Genomic DNA, 25,417 nt, shown 5'->3' with positions numbered 1-25,417 from the left:
AAATTTGCCAAAATAGCAATTATAATTATATACATATATATGCATACATATATATAGGCTCCGTGGTTGGTAAAGTTACTGCTTGGTGGAATCCGGCAAAACCTCGAGGCTTCGAGGCAAACCGGCGACCCGGAAGCGAAAAAAGAACCGGCAACGGAAACGTGGAACCCCCTGCTGATGCGGAATATCTACCTGGGAAGAGGTGACGGGCGTGGAGCCGAGCTTGTCGAATCGAGCGAACTCGGAGGAGTGATACTCAGCGAGGAGGCGGCGGCGCATTAGTCGGCTCACAACCAGGCAAGAAATCACAAGCAAACAAAGCAGCAGGTGGGGAGGTGTGCACCCAAGGAGCCTGCCACGAAGGAAATTGCAGAATCTGGTAAGGCGTCCTGACGGGACTTATTTGGATATTATTATTGTCTTTGAAAAAATGCTCGCCACAACGTTACGCAATCGAGAATCAGCCGCGGAGGAGATGTTTTTGGACTCTCCAACAACAACGCAGCTTATCTACAATAGAGGTGCCAATAATGACTCAAGTGGAGGGAAGCAAGGTTTAAAGGAGAAATATCGCATTTTGGAGAAACTAATGCGTCAAGAACAGGCAAAGTGGTGGGAGTCAAAATCTTTACAGGGGTATCTAGATGTGGCTAGGATACCCAGGGGGTTACGAATAATGATTGCCCCTAGCTATGACACCCCAAATCCCCAAATGATGGCTGCGTGGGCAGAAACTAACCTTGACTCGTCACGAAAACTGGTCCAGATATTAGTGAAATATGCGGATATCGACCGTGGGGAATTACAAACGAAAATAGATGCTCTCGACGCTGAAATAAAAACAATGGGCAATTCCCAACAAAAAAACAAGCTACATGAGGATATGGTGATAAGGCTCAGCAAAGAGGAGGAGAAAATTAAGCAAGGAAAAGCCTTCAAATTTCGAAGGGACAAGGATGACTACTCAAGCGGGCAAATTTTAACATTCGCACGCAAATTTGACACATTCAGGTCAGCAGCAGTAAACAAACAAGATCAAGGGCAAAATCAAATAACTGGCAATCAAATGTATGACAAAACCCCGTCGGTGTCAGACCTAAGCTCTGCAGTAGAGAGCGAGTCGGACACTGAGGGTCGAGCAGAATGTGCCAAGCAAGGTGCTATCAAACCTACATTGGGGGAAGAATTAGATTATTTAAGGAGAAGCAGAAGAGAAACGTTGCGTCCCCGAAATCGACCTGCAAAAAACGAAGAACAGCGAGTAGAAAGCAACGGAGGAAAGCAGCAAGAGAGCGCCACCAACAGGCGGCCAACCCGAGGACGAGGTCGGGGGGGATGGAGGAAGAAATAGAAAGTACATTGCAGATTCCATCCGTGTTACCTCAAGCCAGAACAATAATCAATTTGGCACACGTTGATCTTACACGGGCTGAGGAACAACTACTCTCTTTGGGTCTCTCGTACTGCCCAGAGTCCAATTTTGATTATCCACAGACTCGGGCAGATATCTACAAATTTATCCGAAAATTAAAACTAAAAAAGTTCCATGCACTACGTCCCCAAACATCTAAGACAGGAACAGGGGCAGCCCTTAGCAACAATGGTGATAATTCGGATCTGGTGGTTGCTGACCTAGGTGCGTTAAGAGCCCTAAATGAATTGGCACTGGAAGCGGACTGAAACACAGATGCTTCTGATGGGAGTTCGATTGGAATGCACAGTGAAACCTGGCAACTGTCAGGACCAGACATCTGCTCAAAACCTGATACGCCATTTAAGACACAATCAAAATTCACCCCTATTATGCCAAGAGACTCTTTAGATGTCTTCAATGAACAAGTTGTGGCACAGGTGAAAAAACATTCGAACATCAATAGAACTAAAAGGAAAATAACAAATCATGAAAGAAAGTATAGCCAACTTATTGAGAAGTTAAAAAAGGAGAACAATGTGGTAATTAGAAACTCTGACAAAGGGGGGAATATCGTGCTGTGGCCACTAAAAGAATATTTGGAGGAAGCATATTCCCAGCTCAATGATGTTGAGTGTTATCGCAGAAGTTCCCCATCTAAATATAAAACCGTGCAGAATCTTTTCTTTTCCAAATTACTGGCATGGAAGAGTATGGGCCTATTAAATCTTGAGGAGTACAAATATTTAAAGAAAGAACATTCTATAACACCATCACTGTATTTTATTCCCAAAATACACAAAAACATCAATAGGCCACGAGGTAGGCCCATAATATCGGCCTGTAATGGACTGCTGGAAAATATGTCAGCTACATTGACTTCTTTTTACAAGAGCATGTTAAAAGTTTGAAGTCGTTCGTACAGGATACCAGTGATTTCATCAGAAAAATCGCTCATATAAAATGGCAAAAAGGGTGGTACTTAATAGCACTTGATGTATCCTCCCTATACATGTGCATAAAAACTCAAGATGGCCTTAAATCTGTGGAATATTTTTTAGCAAATAGACCACTCAAATATGCATGACGCAATAAAATGTTGATGGATATGCTGGTATTCTGTTTAGAAAACAACTTGTTCATGTTCAAAAATCAAATGTTTCAACAAATACAGGGCGTTGCCATGGGGGCCAGCTTCTCCCCAAGCTATGCTTGTTTATTTATGGGGTGGTGGGAGGAGCTGGTCCTCATGAGGCAATATGAACAAATATATAGTAACAATGTTGTTTGTTGGCTTAGATTCATTGATGATTTGTTTATTATATGGAGTGGATTGGAAAATGAGGCACATGACTTTGTGGCACTTTTAAATAACAATGATGTCAATCTGCATTTTACCTCCAATGTCAGGGATATAAGTATAACTTTTCTAGATGTACAGATTAACATAGTCAATGACAACATGACTACATCATTATATCGCAAAGACACGGCGGGAAATACTATGTTGCATGCGTCAAGCGCGCACCATCCACATTTAATACAGAGTATCCCGTATGGAGAGATGTTGCGCATTCGTAGGATATGTAGTGAGGACCATGATTTGAAAAAGAAACAGCTGGAAAGCAAAAAGTGATTCCTAGAAAGAGGATATAATAGTTTATCTATTGACACTGCCATAACCAAATCCAGGAAACGCACTAGGCAAGATCTATTGCAGGACAACAGAAAATCACAGAAAGTTTGCATTGAGAGAGGGGAGACTATTAAGGAACCAACTAGACTAATACTAACTTATTCCAGACAGGAACAACAGTTGCGAGCTATTATAAGACGTGATTGGCCCATAGTCCGAGATGATCCAGTAATTGGATCTTTGCTCCCCAAACATCCGGCTATAACTTATAGGAAATCAGCTTCAATGGCCAATGCACTAGTTAGGAAAAATCCTGAAGAGCAACAACAAACAGGATGGTTGGTCGCCAGAAAGGGTTTCTTTAAATGCTCCAGTTGTAAAGCATGCCATTATGGCATAAACAAAACCACATATCATACTGCTTTCAGTGACAAAGCTCTAGATATAAAACAACACTTGACATGTCGGACAGATTATGCTATTTATGTTCTACAGTGCAGTTGTAATCTGTTATACATAGGCAGCACAAAGTTATCTGTCCAGATTCGCATCATTTATATGTAGAGTTGTGTAGGATTAGTTACATTTTTCTTATTTGATTTGTTTGTATTATTATTTTTTTTAATTTTTATTTCCATTTTCTCTTTTGACAATGACTGAAAATGATGCTTTTGCTTACAGCGAAGACCATATCAAAAAACTCTTGAGTGCTCCTACGCTATTCGCTTCAGCCTCTCTAAGTGCAACAGCTAAAACACAAAACGAATCGGATAGACTATTACGCTTGAAGAAAAAACAAATTCGGGCAGATTTACATGGCCATTTTCTGTTAGAACATCTTAAGGCAGGGACAATCCCTGGAGGACTTCAAGTCCGTAATATTCCGGTCATTTTCACAGAGGACCCTCTCTACAAGAAGGGTTATAGTTGCATTGAAACTAAATGCAGCAGGGACCTTATGGTCCTCACGGTTGAAACAGCCCTCAGGATTTCGCAACAACAACTGGAGGAAATAGCCTCACTGGAATCAGAAATCAAGGACAATCAATCAATTACAGATTCAAAAGCCTTGTTGGAGAAAGTGGAGAAAGAGATTTTGGATTTTAAAGGTTACACTATTAATCAAAAAGGCAATACATTTGAAAAGGACAAAAGGAATTTTTCATTGGACACTGTTTATCCATATTTACAAGCAGATTTTTATACTAGATCAGAATCGCGGAGATTTCTTCCGGATTATCAAGGGAGATCTAAGAACCGTTTCATTACATTTTCCGAAACTTCATCCTCTTCAGGTGGAGATACAGATAGTAGTGAAGGACGCCCAATCGCCAATAAAAGATGGAATGCCCAACAACAACAGGGACCTTCTTCTTTTTTAGGGAGAGGCCAGCACAGATCAAGAGGGCGTACCAGGTTCAACAACCAGCCTTTGGAAATGACCACACGCAGACAACACTACAAAAATTAATTCCATCTCCCATCTTTAATTTATCCACACGTGTGCTAACTAAGGATGAAGAAAGTATCTTAGAAAAAGGCTTGACTTTCGTTCCCACAAGGAGTACAGATTTCGTTAAGATGAAAACCGAAGCAATTGAATTCTGCCGGAAAATCAGACTTAAAATGTTTTTTGTTGGGAACGATTTTACTACTATGAATGAAGTCACAGGGTTAAAGAAAAAATCTAATTTCTGTCCCGCTGCTAATAAGATACCGAAGGAAATATTAACTTTTGAGAGAAGTGGTTTGTCTGCTATTACCAATGTGGACAAGAGGTCCAAATATGTCAAACACAACATTACAAAGGCAAAACGGGATGCCCTAGTCTCATTAAAAAATTATCCATCTGTGACCATCAAACAGGCGGATAAGGGGGCCTCGATTGTGGTCTGAGGGACCCCAGACTACACAACAGAAGTGCTCAAACAATTAAATGATCCTATTTGCTATAAACGCATCCCAAAGGACCCCATGTTTGAACTTCAGGGTCATCTTTTTGACATCCTTAAAAAGGGCTTTGACCAGGGATTTCTAGGTCCAAAAGAGTACAACTATTTACAAAACAAGCATCCCAGAATACCAGTTTTCTACATTCTGCCCAAAGTGCATAAGAATGAGACCTCTCCGCCAGGTAGGCCGATAGTCTCAGGGTGTGACTCTTTGAATGAGCCAATTTCGAAGTACGTGGACTATTTCCTCAAACCATTCATGTCGGAGGTGCCATCTTACCTCCAAGACACCTCAGATTTTATTAACAAACTGGAGGATGTCTTATTTGAAACAGACAAAGATATAATAGTGACATTGGATGTCACTTCATTATATACCCAAATTCCACAAGACGAAGCTTTGGATGTCTTATCATACTTTTTGGACAAAAGACCTAGACCGGTGAGGGTACCCACTGAATTCATTGTTGAATTGGCAAGTTTTGCTCTTAAAAAAAACTTTTTTTCATTTGGCAGTGTGTTTTTCTATTAGACAAAAGGTGTAGCAATGGGTTGTCCATTTGCCCCAGATTTGGCAGTACTGTACATGTCAATGTATGAAGAAAAATTCATTTACAAGAATAACCCGTTCAAGCATTTTATAACAACCTGGTTGCGGTTCATAGATGATATCTTCATGGCATGGACTGGAAATCATGACCAATTGATGCAGTTTTTTGATTGGCTCAATCAGAGATCTTCAGATATCAAGTTCAGCATTAATTCTTCATGGGTAAAGATACCGTTCCTGGATGTCGAAGTCTTTCCAGCTGAAGGACGCTTAGTGACAACACTATATACAAAACCATCGGACAGGAACAAGGCTCTTTTATTTTCAAGTAATCACCCTAGAAGTCTAAAAGAGAACTTACCTTACAGACAGTTTTTAAGAATACGACAGAATTGCTTTTTTAAGGATGATTACAGTATTCATGCAAATAATCTTGTTGAAAAATTACGGGATCGGGGTTACCCGAACAAAAAAGTGGTAAAAACAGCTTTGAAGAGAGCCTGGTGGACCCCCAGGGAAACACTGCTGAACAAAAAAGAGAAATCTTCTACAGAACGTCAAGTATTCGTTACTACCTTTTGTCCCAATTCAAACCAACTAAAAAAAGTGATCCACCAGAATTGGCATTTGATTAAAAACTTGGTTCCAACTTTGGAGAGTTCCCCCTTATTTGCTTTTAAGAGATAAAGAAGCGTGGCTAATCATATAGTCAGGACATCATCCAAAAAGGACATTGAACCAACATTAAGACAAATGATGGGTTTAACATCTATAAAAGGACATCAAAAATGTGGGACTTGCTCGTGCTGTGACCAAACGATCGGAGCAGCTTTGTTCTCCCATAAAGGTATTCATTGGAAGCACGACACCTATTCGAATTGCAAGACAAAATATGTGATCTATGGAATAATATGCCCCTGTCCAATGTTATACATCGGAAAAACCAGTCAGGAGGTCTGACATAGAATAACGCAACATAAGTCCCGGATCAGGAAGAACGTCGAGACCGCACCACTTGTCAACCATTGGCACAAAATGACACATTTGGAAAAAGATCTCCGCTGGACTGTCATTTCTAAAGTGGAACGGGATCCTCGAGGAGGTGACTTGGAGTTAAAGCTCTCACAACGTGAAGCAATGTTAATTGTTAAATTTGACACTGCAATCACTAGTCTGAACGAATTATCAGAAATTTATAGATTGTAAGGATGGTAGGTACCCTACCATAATCCACATTTTTCCAAGATCTTTATAACCTGATCGGCTGACATATGGAAGCCTCACTTTAAAAATAATTTCTTGTTAATATCATCCAACTTGTGGGCAATCAACTAATATGGTTTGTATATTCTAGAAATACATTCTGGCATTTCATCTAGCCGATTCAGTGGATCCAGATCGTGCTATTCGGGCTATTAAACTACATTTCCCAGAATTCTGTTTTTTCCCAGGATTCCATTTCGATCCAACACGGAAGTGCTGGCTCAGAAGCGATTGATTCTCGTTCTGTTGGAAGTAACGTGCTCTTCGCCACGAATTAGGTAATTACAGCTTGTACGGGACATCGGCCCGCTCGTGCTTCTTGGGGTGTTTGACACTCTTTCAAATTCTTATTGAGTTACGGCCCATTGGTTGTTTTCAGACTCGCTGGTTCCGGCTAAGAAATTTTTAGTCAGCAGAGAGACCCTTGGATCTGCAGGGTCAGAGTCGAAGCACCCGTAAGGTATGCTCCTGCTCCCTCCTTAGACTTTTGTTTGTAATCATTGCCGTCTCCTTTTCATTCACCTAAGGAATCCTTTGTTTTCTCTTGCAGCGTGGAGCGATATGCTCCTACTTAATTACGTGTGATGAAAATAAATTGACAGAGACAGTAACCTAATTTTTTCACCTCGGGATATATTCATCACTATAGTAAGTGGAGTAACACTAAGTAATGCCTTGACTGACTTTTTCACTTTTCGTTTATCATTTTGATTGATTTCCTTTCCTACTTTTGTTGTTATAGTTTCGCCTACTTGTGAATACTGAAAGGGCATCCACAAATGCGCTGCCATTTCGGTAAGATTTGTTAAATCAAGGCGGCAGGTAGCGTTGATGCACTCTTGGGTCATTGTATATTCATTATTTCTAGTTACAAATTTCCTCTCTCTCTTTATTTTTTAGTTTCTTGGTCCTGAGGAGAACCCCTTTGGTTAAACAAATTGGGGTCGAAACGCGTAGACCTTTTTTCTGTTGTGATACCAAACATTGGTGTAATTAGTTCTCTCTGGTGCATTCCAAGAATTATTTTGCTTATTTATAAAACGATTACCTAAACAATAGGTGTTGGACTTGGCCCTTTTCCCGAAATTTTTCGCTTTTCTGGGAAATCGCATAATGTGTAAATGCAAAGATTGAATGCTGTGTGATAATGTACGCAGACTGAGTTTCCCCATTTTAAACATGTAACTTAAAATGGATGCCATAGCTGGGTGGTTGCGCCGTTTGACTGAGCTGGGTTAACAGTCTAGTGGTTATTTCCCAGCAACCCCAGCTTTTGGAGGGAAGCCTGGCACCCAGGGTGCTCTACCCCTCCCCCTAGGCCAGTTAGAGCCAGTCTCCCCAGACGCTTCTAGAAGCTTCTGGCACTGTCTGGAAGGTGGGGTGAGGGGTGTATAAAGGGCGGAGCTGGGCTGCCATGTGCTCAGTCAGAGGGTGGACCTGAGCGAGAGGGGACCTGCTGCCAGGGGTTACCGCCACATGGGCCTGTGTGCTGGGCCCTGAGCCTATCTACCCCCCTCTACTGTCCCCAGGGCGAGGGAAAGCTATAGTTGGGGCAACGCAGACCTGGAGAGACCTACGCAGGAGTTTTAGGCGGTAGGGCTTAGTCAGGGACCTATGCCTCTGAAAGTGACAGGGCTTAGGTGCTGCCTTTTAAGTGAGTGAGGGATCCTGAACTAACCTACTGATCTTGCCCAGTGAGAGGAGAACCCAGGGACGACGGGCAGAGACTAATTAGTCCGCCTTCAGCCACCAACTCAACTTCCCCCCCTTTAGAAACTCTCAACCCATGGCGCAGGAACCAGCAAACGCCTCGTGGGACCCTGACTGTAGTCCCTTCGGAGAGAGAGCGCTATTTACAAGCGGCCTGTGGAAGGAGAGCGCTATATCCGGTGAGCGCTACAATCCTATATGACTGTGCCCTGCTGGTGAGTGTGGGAATCCCAGCTGCCTGCTACTTAGCGCCTGGGAAGCGCTATATCTACGGCCCCAGGAGCGCTGGGTGGAGGAAGAACTGTTTATTGACAAGCGACGCGGGAGCCCATCCCGCGTAATGGCGATGCCCCGCAAAGTATGAAATTAAGTGGGTGCCATACTGCATCGGTGCTTATTTACGCTAGCTGGAGCCCACCCCGCATTTGAAGCCTGTCGCGGGTGCCACCCTGCATGTGTGCAGCGCCCCCCGTTTATTTGAAAGCCAGGGGGAGCCCACCCCGCGGCTTTGGCGCCTCTGACATTGTTGGGGAACTTGGGAGCCTACCCCTTTCGGCGGGAAAGAGAACCTGCCGAAAATCACCGCCGCGACCCGAGGTGCCGTTGAGGGCCGCCGCGCTGCCTGCGGCGACCCGGAAGGTCAGCTGATCGCCGGGCGGGGGCGGAGCCGAAGCAGGAAGTGGCCGCGTGATCGAGCAGGGCTCCCGGGAGTCTGGGAGAGCCCCGCGAGCCGAGCCTAAGAGTTCCGGGTCCCAGGAGGGGGCCCGGGTGAAGACTCGACCGCTGCCTTGGTGGGTGGGGCTCTCGCGAGGTGAAGAGAGCCCCGCAAGCACAGCGGCCCAGGAGAGAGGAGGAAGGTTGGGGGCCCGAGGCGCATTGTCGGCGCCTGCCCCCACCGCCCGGGATTCCGGCTGCATCCCCGTCTGGAGCCTCGTGCCCACCCTACTGAAGCCCCGGGTCCCAGGAGGGGGCCCGGGTGAAGCCGAGGAAGGTGCTATCGTTGGCAGGGCTCCCCAAGAACGGAGGAGAGCCCTGCATGCAGGAAAGGTCCACCGGAGCCCTCCAGAGAAGGCGGGAGAAGCCCCAAGAGTCCTGAAGGAGCAGGGGACTGGCGAGGCACATATCGGTGCCTGTCCCCTGCCAGAAGGAGTCCGGTGGCCAGAGGAGCCCCTCCGTGAGCCCGGTGAGTGGGGCTCAGCTGATGGTTGGTGGGGGTAAAGTCAGGGTACATTGCCGGTGCCCGCCCCCAGTGCCTAGATTGGTCCTCTCCGCTGCCCCGTCTGACAGAGGGCAGCGGCAACGAAGCCGGAGGCATTGTTGCGCCCAGGAGTCCCAGGGGTCGATATACCCTGGCGGGCTGCGCCAGCTGGGCTAGTCTTATTGGGGGCCACACCACTGCTAACTCGAGAGCCCCTGGAGGGGGGGGGGCTCCCAGATACCACATTTGGGGCCTAACTTTGAATGGAGAGTCCCAGAGGAGGGACTCCCAGGATCCGTGACTGTACGTCTGGGACTGCTCACTGGTTAGGGAGTGCCTGTTTTTACAGGAATGTGCAGCGCTATGCTAAAATGCCCTATGTGAAGCGCTAGTGATTTGCTATGTGCAGCGCTATGTCAAATGCCTGGTTTTAAAGCGCCATTGCCTGGCTATGCGCAGCGCTATGACAAATGCCATGTTTTAAAGCGCCATTGCCTTGCTATGTGCAGCGCTATGTCAAATGCCATGTTTTAAAGCGCTATTGCCTTGCTATGTGCAGCGCTATGTTAAAAGGCTCTATGTGACGCGCTATTGATTTGCTATGTGCAGCGCTATGTCTAGATGCCAGGTTTTGATGTGAAGGAACTGCCTACTTTAATTCCTGCCTCAGGGGACCTTCAAGTTGTTAAGGGATATGGTCAGGTCCTGATGTTTTTATTACAGGTGGTCCGGACTAACGCCTAAGGTTATGCCCAGAGTTGACTTGATTGCAGGATTGAGGCTGAGGGACTGTATCTTTATTCCTCACACACCTTTGTTATATTTGGAGGTCGCAATAGTTCTGGAAGGGGCCCGATTGGCCCTGCCCTGTATATAATTCCCCCCTGTACCTTTTGACCCAGCGCCAGTTGGCGCCGTGTAGAGATTACCGAACATACTGTGTTTTGACAATACAAAAGTTATTTTCACACAAACTTGTGTATCGTATCTTTTGGTAGTGTGCCTTGTGTGTCGCCTGTGTGTACTGCGTGGATGCTTGGCACATTTCCTCCAGAGTTTGGCCCACCCGCTCTGCACCACGCTACCCGTTTCCAACAATAGGTTTTATGCACATTTAAATTGTATTGATCAACTGTTTACCATGTTTGGACAGTCCTTTGGTACATTCAAATTGATGTTATTGGCAACCAACGGCAGATTGTTTGAATGAGTGTGTTTTTGATGAATGAGGAGTGGTGTATGAATGTGTTTGTGAATTGGTACATCTGCCAAATTGGCAGTTTAGTCATTTTTGTCAATTGTGTGGTATATATGTTTTTTTGCTGAAATTTTATGTGGTGCTTAATTGTTTGTGTGCTAAAAGAACTTTCATATAAGATTCATTTGAATAATAAAAAAGATGTCGCTTGAATAAATACTATTAATTAGTTTAGACGTGGTTGTTTGACATTTCTTCCGCGGTCTATTTATTTTGTAAATTGGTGATCAGCATTGGCACTCTCTTTTGTTTCTCAACAAATACAGGGCGTTGCCATGGGGGCCAGCTTCTCCCCAAGCTATGCCTGTTTATTTATGGGGTGGTGGGAGGAGCTGGTCCTCATGAGGCAATATGAACAAATATATAGTAACAATGTTGTTTGTTGGCTTAGATTCATTGATGATTTGTTTATTATATGGAGTGGATTGGAAAATGAGGCACATGACTTTGTGGCACTTTTAAATAACAATGATGTCAATCTGCATTTTACCTCCAATGTCAGGGATATAAGTATAACTTTTCTAGATGTACAGATTAACATAGTCAATGACAACATGACTACATCATTATATCGCAAAGACACGGCAGGAAATACTATGTTGCATGCGTCAAGCGTGCACCCTCCACATTTAATACAGAGTATCCCGTATGGAGAGATGTTGCGCATTCGTAGGATATGTAGTGAGGACCATGATTTGAAAAAGAAACAGCTTGAAATCAAAAAGTGATTCCTAGAAAGAGGATATAATAGTTTATCTATTGACACTGCCATAACCAAATCCAGGAAACGCACTAGGCAAGATCTATTGCAGGACAACAGAAAATCACAGAAAGTTTGCATTGAGAGAGGGGAGACTATCAAGGAACCAACTAGACTAATACTAACTTATTCCAGACAGGAACAACAGTTGCGAGTTATTATAAGACATAATTGGCCCATAGTCCGGGATGATCCAGTAATTGGATCTTTGCTCCCCAAACATCCGGCTATAACTTATAGGAAATCAGCTTCAATGGCCAGTGCACTAGTTAGGAAAAATCCTGAAGAGCAACAACAAACAGGATGGTTGGTCGCCAGAAAGGGTTTCTTTAAATGCTCCAGTTGTAAAGCATGCCATTATGGCATAAACAAAACCACATATCATACTGCTTTCAGTGACGAAGCTCTAGATATAAAACAACACTTGACATGTCGGACAGATTATGCTATTTATGTTCTACAGTGCAGTTGTAATCTGTTATACATAGGCAGCACGAAGTTATCTGTCCACAAACATATATTACAACATACAAGGGCCATCATTAACAATGACCCAGTTACCCTGTGGCTAGGCATTTTAAAACACATCATGACAGTATCTACAACATCTGAAATATTTTGTCATTGATGCTATCCCAGCCCTAAGAAGGGGTGGTGATTGTGAACAAAAATTAAGGCGCCTTGAGACAAGATATATTCTTGAGCTTGACACTAAACATCCTGGGGGTCTTAACACCAGTGAAGACTTGTACACGTACCTGGATTGATAATATGTGAGCGTTGACAGTCAGTCCTACTGCAAACCTTTGTAGCACCTTCAATCAAACTGTTATGCTGGGCAATATGATCTTTTCTCTCTTTTCTCTTTTTATACGTTTTGATATTTAAATTGTTTTTTTAGGGTGAATTTTAGGAATTGGATTGTATTTTTTTATTTTTTATGTATTTAATATTTAATATTTATATACATATTTGTATTGATTTTAAAGACAATAGTGGGAATCAATTACCCATGAAATGTAACCCATTCAATATAAAAACAATTTTATTGCTGTGTTCCCCTGGACCTCCTCCCCAACACTTGTATATTAACCCTTTGTTTGCCTCCAAATTTAACGTAGAAATGACATTAAGTCAGAATCTAGTACGTGGGGCAAACAAAACATGATATTATTTTATACATTATTTATTGCACGAGCACTTTAAGTTTTGCACTTCAAGGGTTTTTATCATATTTTTTTTTTTTTTTTTTTTTTTGAAAACCTTTATTTAACAGTATGCGCAGACAGATACGGGCCTACAACCCTCAGGCCGGCCTCGACAAAAAGGGGCACATCAGCAAGCAAGTATACGATTCAGCAGCATATCAGTACAAGCACGAATAGACCAGATTACGTTATACACAATTGTGCCGCCGAGCGCCAGGATGATGAGGTTTAAGTTTTATAAAGTTTTGAAATAAGTCCATAGCAACAGGTCTGGAAGGATCCGAATCAGAGCAATGCAGTTAGGACTATAGTGGGCAACGATCATCAGAAGAGTCAGCAAGCATTATCCGTAAGGTAATCAATCGCACTCAATGAAATCAGGATAGAAAAGAAGCATATCACATGACGATCCCCAAGCACTACCCACCAGTTCCCAATCCTCCCCTCGACCCAAGAAATAAGAAAGGAAAGAGCAAACGAGAAAGGTAAAGAGTAGAAAGGGAGAAGAGAAAGAGAGAAAAGAAAGAAAGAAAAAGGAGGCCCATAGAAAAAAAAAACCAACAAGGAAATATACCCCCCACCCTACACGCATGCAGAGGCTACGGCCTACCCCCCCTAGCAGTGTGTCTGTCGCCCCAAAAGAGTACCCGAAATGTAGGAGAAGAGAAAGAGAAGAAAAAGAAAAAGAATGTCACGGTTGATCGGAGGAGGGCCAAGGATCTTATTCAATACAAGCAAAATCGTTACCCGCGGTCACCCAGCCCCAGGCCCCGACCTAACACCCTGCTACATGTACCTCCAACAGTCACAAGTCCCAGTCCCAGCCATATACGTATCAATGTGCAACAAGAAAAACCCCCTTCCTCAGCCTTGGCCCCTTCGAATCTGCAGTCCAACAGAATCCAATTGCAGTACAGCCAACCTGGACGGGATGGGCCACCATGGAGTCCGTTGCAGCAATAGAGGGGTAAGAGACAAGTCAAACTGGAGCGAAGCTCGATAGTAAAGGACCACAGAATGCGCCACTGCTATGCGGTGGCTAGTACAACAGGGAGCAGGACGATGCATAAATCCCAGAGTAGCGGCCGGCCGATGTACAGGAAGCAAGTCCAGGAGGACGCTCAGAAACGTGGCACCAAAGGACAAAGGAGATGGGCAAAACGGCGGCTGAGGCACAAGCTCCGGCCATACCAAGGGAGCAGGATTGTCAGACTCCTCCAGGGCAGAGTCGAGGAGTACCGCAGCGGGCACTGGGACACGTCCCCCCGTCACTGCCACATACCTCAACTCGGGTGATCCACCGACAGTCGACTGAAGATGTGGCTTAACATGCCGCACTGGAGAATCATCATGGCCAGCTGAAAAAGTCCGATCAAACCGGTCCTCCAAACCAGTGGCAGAGTCGCGGAAGGCCAACCACAGGTCCTCCAGAGCTGCCAGGATGTCGCGAAGCCCCAGCGGTGGATCAAGGATGGAGGGTGCTGTTGCGTCCGCCATCTTAGGCAAGCAACCATCGAGCGCCCCGGGAAGCAAGCCCCCTTCACCGGCCATCGGTATCTGGAAGGTGATAAGCTCTCTGCGGGGCCCCGGCGGTGCAGGAAACGTGGAGGCAGCCGGTCGTGGAAAGGCTTCAAGGACAGGGGAATCTGTGGTGCAGGGAAACCCACCGGCGAGACCAGGGCTTCCGATGCGGAAGATGGCGTCCGCTGCTGTAGGCTGCAACAAAGAAGCGATCCCGGCCCTCTCCCAGCTGGGCCGGGATACAGTATACGGGAGCTGGATACAATGTTGCGAGCGGGGCGCGCTGGGCAGCCGAGCATGGAAAAGGCTGCTGTGAGAATCCCAGCGCCGCGCTCCAGGTCCGGTGCACCGGCTCCTCCCTCTCCACAGCGGGCGCTGCTATCGTTGTCGCCGCCGGCCGTCCCCACTAAACAATGGCCCGGCCGCGACCGCTTGGAAGGCCGGAATGGAAACCGGGGCCCAACTCCGCCGGGGCAGCTCCGTTTTCGACCGGAGTCAAAGTATCGTGGTCAGGAACGTGGCGCAGGTACGCGTAGGGCTCGGAGGCGCAGGATTATTGCCAGGATATCGACGAAGGGCGAAAGGGTCGGCGGAGCCGAAGAGCTAGGCGGCCATCTCGGCTGCAGGCTAGGCTCCTCCTGTTTTTATCATATTTAATTCAATATTTTCTCATAGTTCATGGCACTTTGGAACTGGGTCCAATCGAAACAATAGACATTTGGTAATGCCGGTTTTGTTGCATTTAAGCAAGCTATTTTTTTAGGATTATCCAAATAATTGCGAAACCGGTATAATTTGTTTACAAATATAGCTAGTTATGATTAACATAATCAACTAGATCTACATTATGCATTAATGCATTTCACACAAAGGAGCAGCTGATAGAGTTTTATTTGCAGTTTAATTTGCATTTATATGTTTATACTCTAAATTTTAAGCTTGAACCATATATGTATCCATGTGATCAAAGTACAACATTTTAACATTTTAAACTATTTATAGTTTGATTTTTTCTATGTCTATGAAACATGTGATTGGACGCTGGCACTTTAAATAGATTAAGCACAATAGGTAACGCTGTCATGTGATCAAGACAGAGAGCTGTCGAAACGCGTCATGGCGATACTATTTTCAAAGCAATAAACGGAAAATAGCACTTATCTTGGGTCTGCTCTCGTTTGTCTCCTGTAGATGAAAAGTGTTGAAGAGCGAGACTCCTTCATATATATATATATATATATATATATATATATATATAGATATTCACGCTTCCCCAACTTCGTCCTCGTCTCCTAACAAAGTATAGCAGTATAGGAGGTCGTATCAGCTTGTCTTTATTCAGCAAATAAATAAAACAGACGCGTTTCGGAGATTCCTTCGTCAGTGTCTAATTTCGAACGCCGCGCGGAAGCATTTAAATTCATTGTACGTCACTCATGCAACGACACAGATGACGGTACATCAAGCTTACTTTTGCATTTTACAAAGCGGCCATCTTGGAACAGTAAACTTTTCATATTGCGTTACTGGCCAACAAAAGAAACAATTGAGTTCTTTGTATTGCTAGATTTAGTATCGGAGAAGTTTTACATAAAAATGAACAACATATGCATATATAATATAATCAATGTGTTCTATAGCTCTTATGCCCTTTCAGTATTGTACCGTGTATCGGTGCCAGTAATTTATTTTTAATCATATCGCTATACTCCATAGCCTGAGTATCTGTATCAGATCTATTAATTTATAGAGGCAAAACATCATGCTTTCATTGAGGCACAAACGACCACCGGGTTGTCACTCAGGTGTTTTGCCGTGTATCGGCATTGCCTTACTAAAATCTTGCCATATATTGGCCTCTATATCTGATACCAAAATGATTATTGCTAAGGGACATATTGCCGTCAATCGGCAAGACCAAAGGCTAATTCATTTTTACTCCTCACACTACAACCAGCGAAAGCAAATGTAAAATGCAAAAATTGTAAGTAGCAGAGCTATATATGATGAACAATGTGGGATTCAGGAACAGTCGCTATAGAAGTGCAAATTCACTATGCCACAGTTATCTACCAAGATGGACAACTAGTTCCTCTCCACTATTAAGTCCATATGGTACCTTAGTGTGTAAGTCAATTATGTAGCAGGATTCTAACCTCCGCAACCTTTGTACTCTGTCACCACCCCTTGGACTTATAGGTACATGGTCCAGACCAAAAAATTGCAACAGCTCCCTGTTGCTATGATGTTTTAGGGTGAAGTGCCTAGCCACTGGGTAGTTAACATCCTTGTTCGCTATATCGCGTTGGTGTTCAAGGATGCACATTTTTACATTGTGAATTGTGCTCCCAATATATCTAAGCCCACAAGGGAATGTCAAACAGTAAACAACATGAGTGGTTGAGCATGTGATAAATTTCTCTATCACTCTGGGTTTCTGTACTCCTTGAATATTGTAATTGAGGACTCTTTTGCTGTTAGCACAGGCCCTACATTTACCACAGGGAAAGAAACCTTTAATTTCTTTAAGTGTACCTGTTCTCTGCATGATAGGCAACAGGTGGCTCTGGACCGATGTATTTTTTAGTGATCCCGATTTGCGAAATGTGATCAATGGTAGTGATGGAATGTCTTTACCTATCACTGAGTCAGTCTGGAGAATATGCCAGTTTCTTTTCAGCATTCTCCTTAGAGTGTTGGCATTATCCGAATAGGTTGTTATCATACGGAATTTGCCAGCATCTTTCTTTTCATCCCTTCCTGTTGTATTGTCATCTTTCTTTTTTAGAAGTTCTTTTCTTGGAATTCTTTTGACCTTATTCAATGTGGTTACCAGGAGATCTTCATCATAACCCCTTGCACGAAATCTAGCTATGCAGCTGTCTGCAGCTTTTATGAAATCAGTGTTTCTTGAACAATTGCGTTTAAGTCGGAGCAGCTCCCCGTATGGTATGCTATTAATAAGTTTGGGAGTATGATTACTGCCGGCGTGCAAGATGGAATTGCCGGCAGTAGGTTTTCTATATAGTTCGGTCTCAAGAACTCCATCCCTCACAAATACCTTAAGGTCTAAGTAGTTTACTGCCACTGAGCTGATCTCATACGTGAACTTAAGATTAAGATCATTATTATTAAGCTCTTGTATGAACTCCTCGGCTTGTTCAGTCGACCCACTCCAAACCAGGAGGAGGTCGTCGATATATCTGTGCCAGACAACAACGTACTTAGCCCATTTCATCTTATCTCAGGTAAGGGCCACCTGCTCCTCCCACCAGCCAACGAACAAGTTTGCATAGCTGGGGGCGAAGCAGGTGCCCATAGCAGTCCCCGAGATCTGTCTATATAGCTCCCCCTGGAACAGAAAGATGTTATGCAATAGACAGAATTCAATGAACTCGATCAACATGATACTATGTTCCATAAATCTCAGTGGTCTTTTGTTAAGAAAGTATTTCACTGCCTCTATACCTTGACTGTTATTGATACATGTATAAAGACTGGTAATGTCTAGGGCAATCAGTAAGTATGTAGGTTCCCACTGGATACTATTCATCTGAATAATGAAGTCTTTGGGTTCTTTGACATAAGATGACAGTTGTATAACCATCTGAAAAAGAAAGGAATCTATATAGATGGAGATATTTTCTGTAAGACCTCCTTTTTAGGAGACTATAGGCCTCCCAGGTGGCTCAACTTGGTCCTTATGAATTTTTGGAAGTTGATAAAAAGTAGGTATGACTGGGTCATTATTACGCAAAAATAAGTATTCATTGGTATCCAACATGGCTTTGTTACGCCATTTGTCAATAAGGTCATGGTACAAAGTAATACTTTCATGATATTGTTCCTTATTAGTCTTTTCATAGTATCTATTGTCATCTAGTTGGCAAAGTGATTCACGGCAATACTGTTCTCTTGTTAGTAGCATGATATTTCCTCCCTTATCTGAGGGTTTACAAATTATTCCATCATCCATGTTAAGATCTTTGAGGATCATTAATTGTTCTCTAGTCAAGTTCTTTTGTCTAATGTTTCGTGATGTATCCTTCCCTCTGAATTTCAAGAGGTCTTGTAACACTGCATCAGAAAAAGAGTCAATCGCATCATATGGCATTTGTGGGTTAAATAATGATGGAGGTTTGAAGATGGTAACTGGTGCTTCTTGTTCGATACCCACAAGGCGAGTTCTCACCGCCACATCTCCACTAGGGTTGTCCTTATGCTCTTGTTCTGAACATAATTCCTCAAGCATTTCAAGCATGCTGAGATCTTGAACAGCGAGAATGTCAGTATCCCTCAAATGCGGTTTCAACTTGAGTCGCCGTGCCTCCGTTATTGATGGTTTTAATTTGAAAAATTTGTGCAGTTTGATTTTGCATATAAATTTGAACAGATCGATTCTAGTCTGCGTATACTCCAAACGATCATTGGGACAAAATGATAATCCCAATTTTAGGGCAGATTCTTCCGCTGCTGTTAATACCCGGGGTGTCAGATTAACAATGGTGAGGTCTTCCACAACTCCTACCATTTCTTGCCCCAGTTGCTGCGTACAGCTTGTGATGTAATTCTGCCCCTTCCTCTTCCTCTTCCCCTTCCAGCCACCTCGCCTTGTCCGTCTCCGCTTTCCGGTGGCTTGCTCTTTCCGCCTCTGAGCCATGTTTGGCGGATAAGGTTGAACTCCAAGTGAAAAGGAGTTTTCCCCTTATCACTGGAGGAGGCAGCCGTCTCATCTCCCAACTGCTCACTCTCCGTGATCTCTGATTCGGAGGTTTCAATTCTTTCAGGAGGGGGAGGAGGTTTCTTTTTGCTGAGTTCTTTGCGGGGTCCATCGAATTTTTGGGCGAAAGTTAGAATCCTGCCCTGGACATAGTCGCGCTCGTCTCTCTCAAATTTATCTTGCTTTCTTTGCCGTATCTTCAATTCGTATTTGCGTAACCGTTTCCTCATTTCCTCTCTTAATTCTTCTTGTTTACTCTTGTCAATGTCTTTGGCTATCTCTTGTTCCAAATTTGCTATTTCTTCCAGTGCTTTCTCTCTGTCACTCCATGCAAATTTGACTAGGATGGCCAACATTCCTTTACATGATGTTGCCGTGTACTCTACCCACTCTTCTAGTAGGTGTGGGTCCGAGTTTTCATAGGCAGGCATGGTGTAAATCCACAAACCCCTAGGCACCCTGTCCACATCCATATAATTTTGAAGAGAAGTGGCCTCCCACCACTTTCTCATCTCCCTTTCGTATAATCTCTCCAATTTAGTAAATTGCACGAATAGAGTTTTTCGAGTATTGGAATCTCTTGGTGTATCCTCTGATCCCACTAGTGTCTTTGTTTTTGTCTTTTTGAAAATATCAAGCGCTGCATCATGGCGATCCGTCTCGTCAAACATTTCTTATCAGCTGAAGTGGAAAGGCTGTACGCCCTTTCCACGATACGCACACCCCACACGCCTTACACCAGGCTCGTAATACAGCGAAAAATAGTGTGAAAGTCTTAATCGCACGGCTTACCCGTCTCTGTGATGTTCAAATGAGACGCCGACCCGTGCATCACTTTCCGTCTTCTCTATTACACAGCTGCCTTAACCTGGAGTGGTGCCCTGGATATAAATCACGCTGCCGATGTGCACCAAAGAGCCAAGGCACGCGCAGGCGGGTGCTTTTGCGTGGTGGTGCCCCACGTCTAATATTCACGCTTCCCCAACTTCGTCCTCGTCTCGTAACAAAGTATAGCACTCCCGGGGAGGTCGTATATGCTTGTCTTTATTCAGCGAATAAACAAAACAGATGCGTTTCGGAGATTCCTTCGTCAGTGTCTAATTTCGAACGCCGCGGGGAAGCATTTAAATTCATTGTACGTCACTCATGCAACGACACAAATGACAGTACATCAAGCTTACTTCTGCATTTTACAAAGCGGCCATCTTGGAACAGTAAACTTTTCATATTGCGTTACTGGCCAACAAAAGAAACAATTGAGTTCATTGTATTGCTAGATTTAGTATCGGAGAATTTTTACATAAAAATGAACAACAGTTGCATATATAATATAATCAATGTGTTCTATAGATCTTACGCCCTTTCAGCATTGTACCGTGTATCGGTGCCAGTAAATTCTTTTTTATCATATCGCTATACTCCATAGCCTGAGTATCTGTATCAGATCTATTAATTTATAGAGGCAAAACATCATGCTTTCATTGAGGCACAAACGACCACCGGGTTGTCACTCAGGTGTTTTGCCGTGTATCGGCATTGCCTTACTAAAATCTTGCCATATATTGGCCTCTATATCTAATACCAAAATGATTATTGCTAAGGGACATATTGCCATATAGATATATATACATAAACATACAAAATAAAAAAGTGCAACACACAAACTGCATAAAAAGTAAACAACACATAAAAATATGTTTTACTAAATATATCTTTAAATGTGTATATATATATATATATCTCACTCCAACGCACCAAAAGGCAAAAGCACTCCACAGGCGAGTGCCTCGTTGCGGCGGTGCTCCGCAAATAATATAAACGCTCCAAAAACCCTTTCCACTACGGGAAGGATGCCAGCACTCGCGGGGTTTTTTTCAAATCACAGCAGTGACTTTATTTTCGTAACAGACGCGTTTCGGATATACTCCTTCGTCAGTGTTTCACAACTGGCGCTGGGAGACACCATCTTTTTTAACGTCGCACTCTCAGACATAGAAACAGATGAGGGATCACAGAGTACCTATGATAGGCGCCATCTTGTAGTGTGGCGCGTATTCGTTGTTTACATAGTTTTCAATGTTAATACATTTCATTGTAGCCATTCCATTCGATATAGACACAAGCAATGCATTGTAAGGCTAATCCTATTAACGATTTCATTATTGATTTCATTATTACCATGTTAAACATTATTGCCGAAAATCGGCATAGGACTACCTCCCATATCTCATTAATGGGGTCCTCCATTCATGAAACGCCCAATGCGTACACTTATGACTCATGCATTTCCCTTAAATACATATGTGTCAATTTTAGATGCTAGTGTTAAAAATCAAAAACACGAACACTCTACAAACGGCGTGGTCAATCATTATTGCAAAGGCAATTATTTGCTGTAATGTTGCCGTGGATTGGCACTATGCAACCTCTATTGGGTTGCCGAAATTTCCTCTACATTTCATGTCGCCGTGTATCGGCGTCTGTTTCACAAGACAAGTTCAAAAGACGAAAGCTTACATAAAAATGTTATTATCGCAATCAAAAATTCTACCATAGAAAGAAGCGACATTAATATGTATCCTATTGCCCTTATGAGCTCCTGTTCTCGTACCGTCTAGCTCCCTAGATGTACTGTCAGCTCCTCCCCGCTATTTAGCCCATTGGGGGTTTTTGTATGCAGGTCAATAATATAACGTGATTCCAGTCGTCTTAACTTTAACACTCTATCTCCTCCTCTACTTTGGACCGGGACAAAATCAATACTAAAAAATTGCAGAAGATCTCTATCACTCTTGTGTTTGATGGCAAAATGTCCTGCCACGGGATAGCTAAAATCTTGCTTTGCTATGGCACGCATATGTTCCAAGATTCTAATCTTCACGCAGTGTATCGTGCTCCCTATGTATCTAAGCCCACATGGGCACTTGAGACAATAGACAGCATGCGTGGTTTGCCATGTCATGAATTAGTGATCCTCTTTTCAAATTTAAGCCCTTTCACCTCATAGGTGAGCACCCTCTTACTGAAGGTGCAGGCTTTACATCTACCACATGGATAGAATCCTTTCATTGTATTAAGAGTTCCCTGCCTGGGTGAGATTGCCTCTAAATGACTATGTACTAGATTATCCTTCAGGGACCATGCCTTCTTAAAAGTAATCATTGGGGCTGTTGGAATATCAGCACCAATGATAACATCTGTTTTCAGCATGTGCCAATTTCTCCTCATGATCTTTCTCAAGGTATCAGCATCCTCCGAGAAGGTGGTAATTAGTCTGAATTTGCCTTCATTAGTTGTTTCTTGTTTGATCTTTTGTTTTAGCAGCTCTTTTCTTGGTAAAAGCTCTACTTTCTTAAGAGTGTTTTCTAGTAGACTTTTGCCATACCCTCTTACTATGAAACGATCAAAACTCTCTTTTGCTGCTTGATCAAAATCACATTGCCTTGAGCAGTTTCGTTTTAATATAAGAAACTCCCCATAGGGTATGCTGTTCTTGAGTTTTTGAGGGTGACTACTGGACGCATGTAGCGTGCTTCTGAATAGGGCTGTTGTCAATTTCCCATCCTGTATTTCCACTCTTAGGTCTAGATAGCTCACTGCCACTGAGCTAATCTCCCCAGAGAATTGTAGATTGACTTCATTTGTGTTCAAGTGAGCTATGTATTGTTCTGCTTTTTCTATAGGGCCCTTCCATATTATGAAGAGGTCATCGATATAACGATGCCATGAGACCACTTCCTTTGTCCAGTTCTCATTATCTGCGGACCAGGCCACCTGCTCCTCCCACCAGCCAACGAATAAGTTTGCATAGCTGGGGGCGAAGCAGGTGCCCATCGCAGTCCCAGATATTTGTCACACTACAAGATGGCGCCTATCATAGGTACTCTGTGATCACTCATCTGTTTCTATGTCTGAGAGTGTGACGTTAAAAAAGATGGTGTCTCCCAGCGCCAGTTGTGAAACACTGACGAAGGAGTATATCCGAAACACGTCTGTCACGAAAATAAAGTCACCGCTGTGATTTGAAAAAAAAACTGCGAGGGCTGGCATCCTTCCCGTAGTGGAAAGGGTTTTTGGAGCGTTTATATATATATATATATATATATATATATATATATATATATATATATATATATATATCGGGGGGGGGGATATATAAACTTAATGAAATGCAAAGTTACCTGTCTGCTGCCTATCCTCCTGAGAAGCCATGCCAGTGATCAAGGGCGAGGCACGCCCGAAACGCTTATGGTGAAAATGGCGAATTTGTGGCTGAAAATGCGAAGTTGTTTGCCCTGCGGTCCTTGCAATAAAAGAAGTTAAGAACGCCATGAGTGGTACCTTCAAGTGTGAGAGCACCTTTCTTTTGGATATATTTCGGCCCGCTCCGGTCGAGAAGGCACCCCGCTGCTGAAGTGCGGATCCAGCGCCGGAAACTGAAAGGCGCGACTGGAATGGCGTGTTCAGTTGCAGGGACAAGTAAGAGGCTTGGCACCAACCTGCCATTTCTGCAGCAACCCACTGCGGTGTTGAACAGAGGTGAGGGGAACAAGGTTGCGGCACCCACTAGAGGTTTAAGACAATTTTTGAACTACTAAGACCAGCATGCACTTTGCCCAATGGGGCGGGATATATAAACTTAATGAGATGCAAAGTTACCTGTCTGCTGCCTATCCTCCTGAGAAGCCATGCCAGTGATCAAGGGCGAGGCACGCCCGAAACGCGTATGGTGAAAATGGCGAATTTGTGGCTGAAAATGCGAAGTTGTTTGCCCTGCGGTCCTTGCAATAAAAGAAGTTAAGAACGCCATGTGTGGTACCTTCAAGTGTGAGAGCACCTTTCTTTTGGATACATATATATCTATATATATAGATAAAGAATATAGATTTAAATACACACATATAATAATAATATATATCTCAACAATAGTAATTAAAGTAATTTAACTATATAAATAATAAATATACTATTCCCACTCCAATGCATACAACAGTAGGGGAAGCATTAAACTGAGGAGAGGTAAAAAGTACTATTCCCACTCCAGTAAATGCAACAGTAGGGAAAGTATTGGACTCAGGAGTAAAATGTACTATTCCCACTCCAGTCTGTGCATCTATAGGGAAAGCGTTAAACTCAGGAGGAGTTAAATTTACTATTCCTACTCCAGTATGTGCAACAGTAGGCAAAGCTTTTGACTCATAAGAGGTTACATTTACTATTCCCACTACAGTCTGTGCAACAGTAGGCAAAGCTTTTCACTCAGGAGGGGTGAAATTCACTAGTCCCACTTAAGTCAGTGAAACAGTAGTGAAAGCATTGGAATCAGGAGGAGTAAAATTTACTATTCCCACTCCAGTCTGTGCAACAGTATGGAAAGCGTTGGACTCAGAAGGGGTAAAATGTACTATTCCCACTTCAGTTTGTGCAACAGCATGGAAAGCGTTGGACTCAGGCGGGTAACATTTACTATTCCCACTCCAATCTGTGCAACTGTAGGGAAAGCGTTAGACTCAGGAAGAATCAGATTTACTATTTCCACTGCAGTCTGTGCAACAGTAGGGAAAGCTTTGGACTCAGTAGGGGTACAATTTACTATTCCCACTCCAGTCGGTGCAACAGTAGAGAGAGTAGTTCACTTCAAACAAACAATATATTTTAACAACTCTATTAAATAAGCAAAAATATAAATATTTAAATTGTAAAATTATATGTCTAAATTTGAACAAAAATTAAACAAATTACATACTTATTAAATGTTTTAATAATTATTATCAATTAAAGCAAAGAATATTAATCTCATTAAAATACCACACTAAATTCTCACAATCATAACAGCCAACAATTAAAGTGTAATTTAAATTAAAAAGTATAACATTATTAATGCATTACATAATACATAACACAATTTTTAAGAAATGAATACATAATTTTAAATTGATTATTACTTACGTAGAGTCTGACTCTAAACATCTATAAACTAAATAACCCACACCTAAAATATAACTTAACAAATATGATAATTTCACAATGTACATAATTATTAATTAAATAATTAATAGCAAATTGATAATTAATTATCAAAAATTATTTATTAATTAACTTCCCACCTTGTGCCCCTAAACACTCAAGAACCCACACCTAAAATATATCTTATAATTATAATAGTTGCACAATTTACATAATTAATATGTGTATTTGTAAGACGCATGTTCCCCCGTAAACATCTTGGT

The 25,417-nt window shown here is 43.0% G+C and overlaps 1 long non-coding RNA gene across 1 annotated transcript in view; it reads left to right on the top strand.

Annotated features, from left to right (window-relative positions):
- The first annotated feature begins 241 nt into the window (after positions 1 to 241).
- Positions 242 to 25,417, top strand: part of LOC146863153 (uncharacterized) — a 208,425-nt gene continuing 183,249 nt past the window's right edge. Inside the window, exon 1 of the long non-coding RNA XR_014978560.1 lies at positions 242 to 379. This is a non-coding gene — a long non-coding RNA (uncharacterized LOC146863153). The remainder of the gene's footprint in view (positions 380 to 25,417) is intronic.

The sequence above is a fragment of the Triturus cristatus genome, chromosome 2_2 (genome assembly GCF_964204655.1).
Source record: "Triturus cristatus chromosome 2_2, aTriCri1.1, whole genome shotgun sequence".
NCBI lineage: Eukaryota > Metazoa > Chordata > Amphibia > Caudata > Salamandridae > Triturus > Triturus cristatus.
The sequence above is the reverse complement of the archived record's forward strand: the minus strand, read 5'-3'. Positions and strand labels throughout refer to the sequence as shown.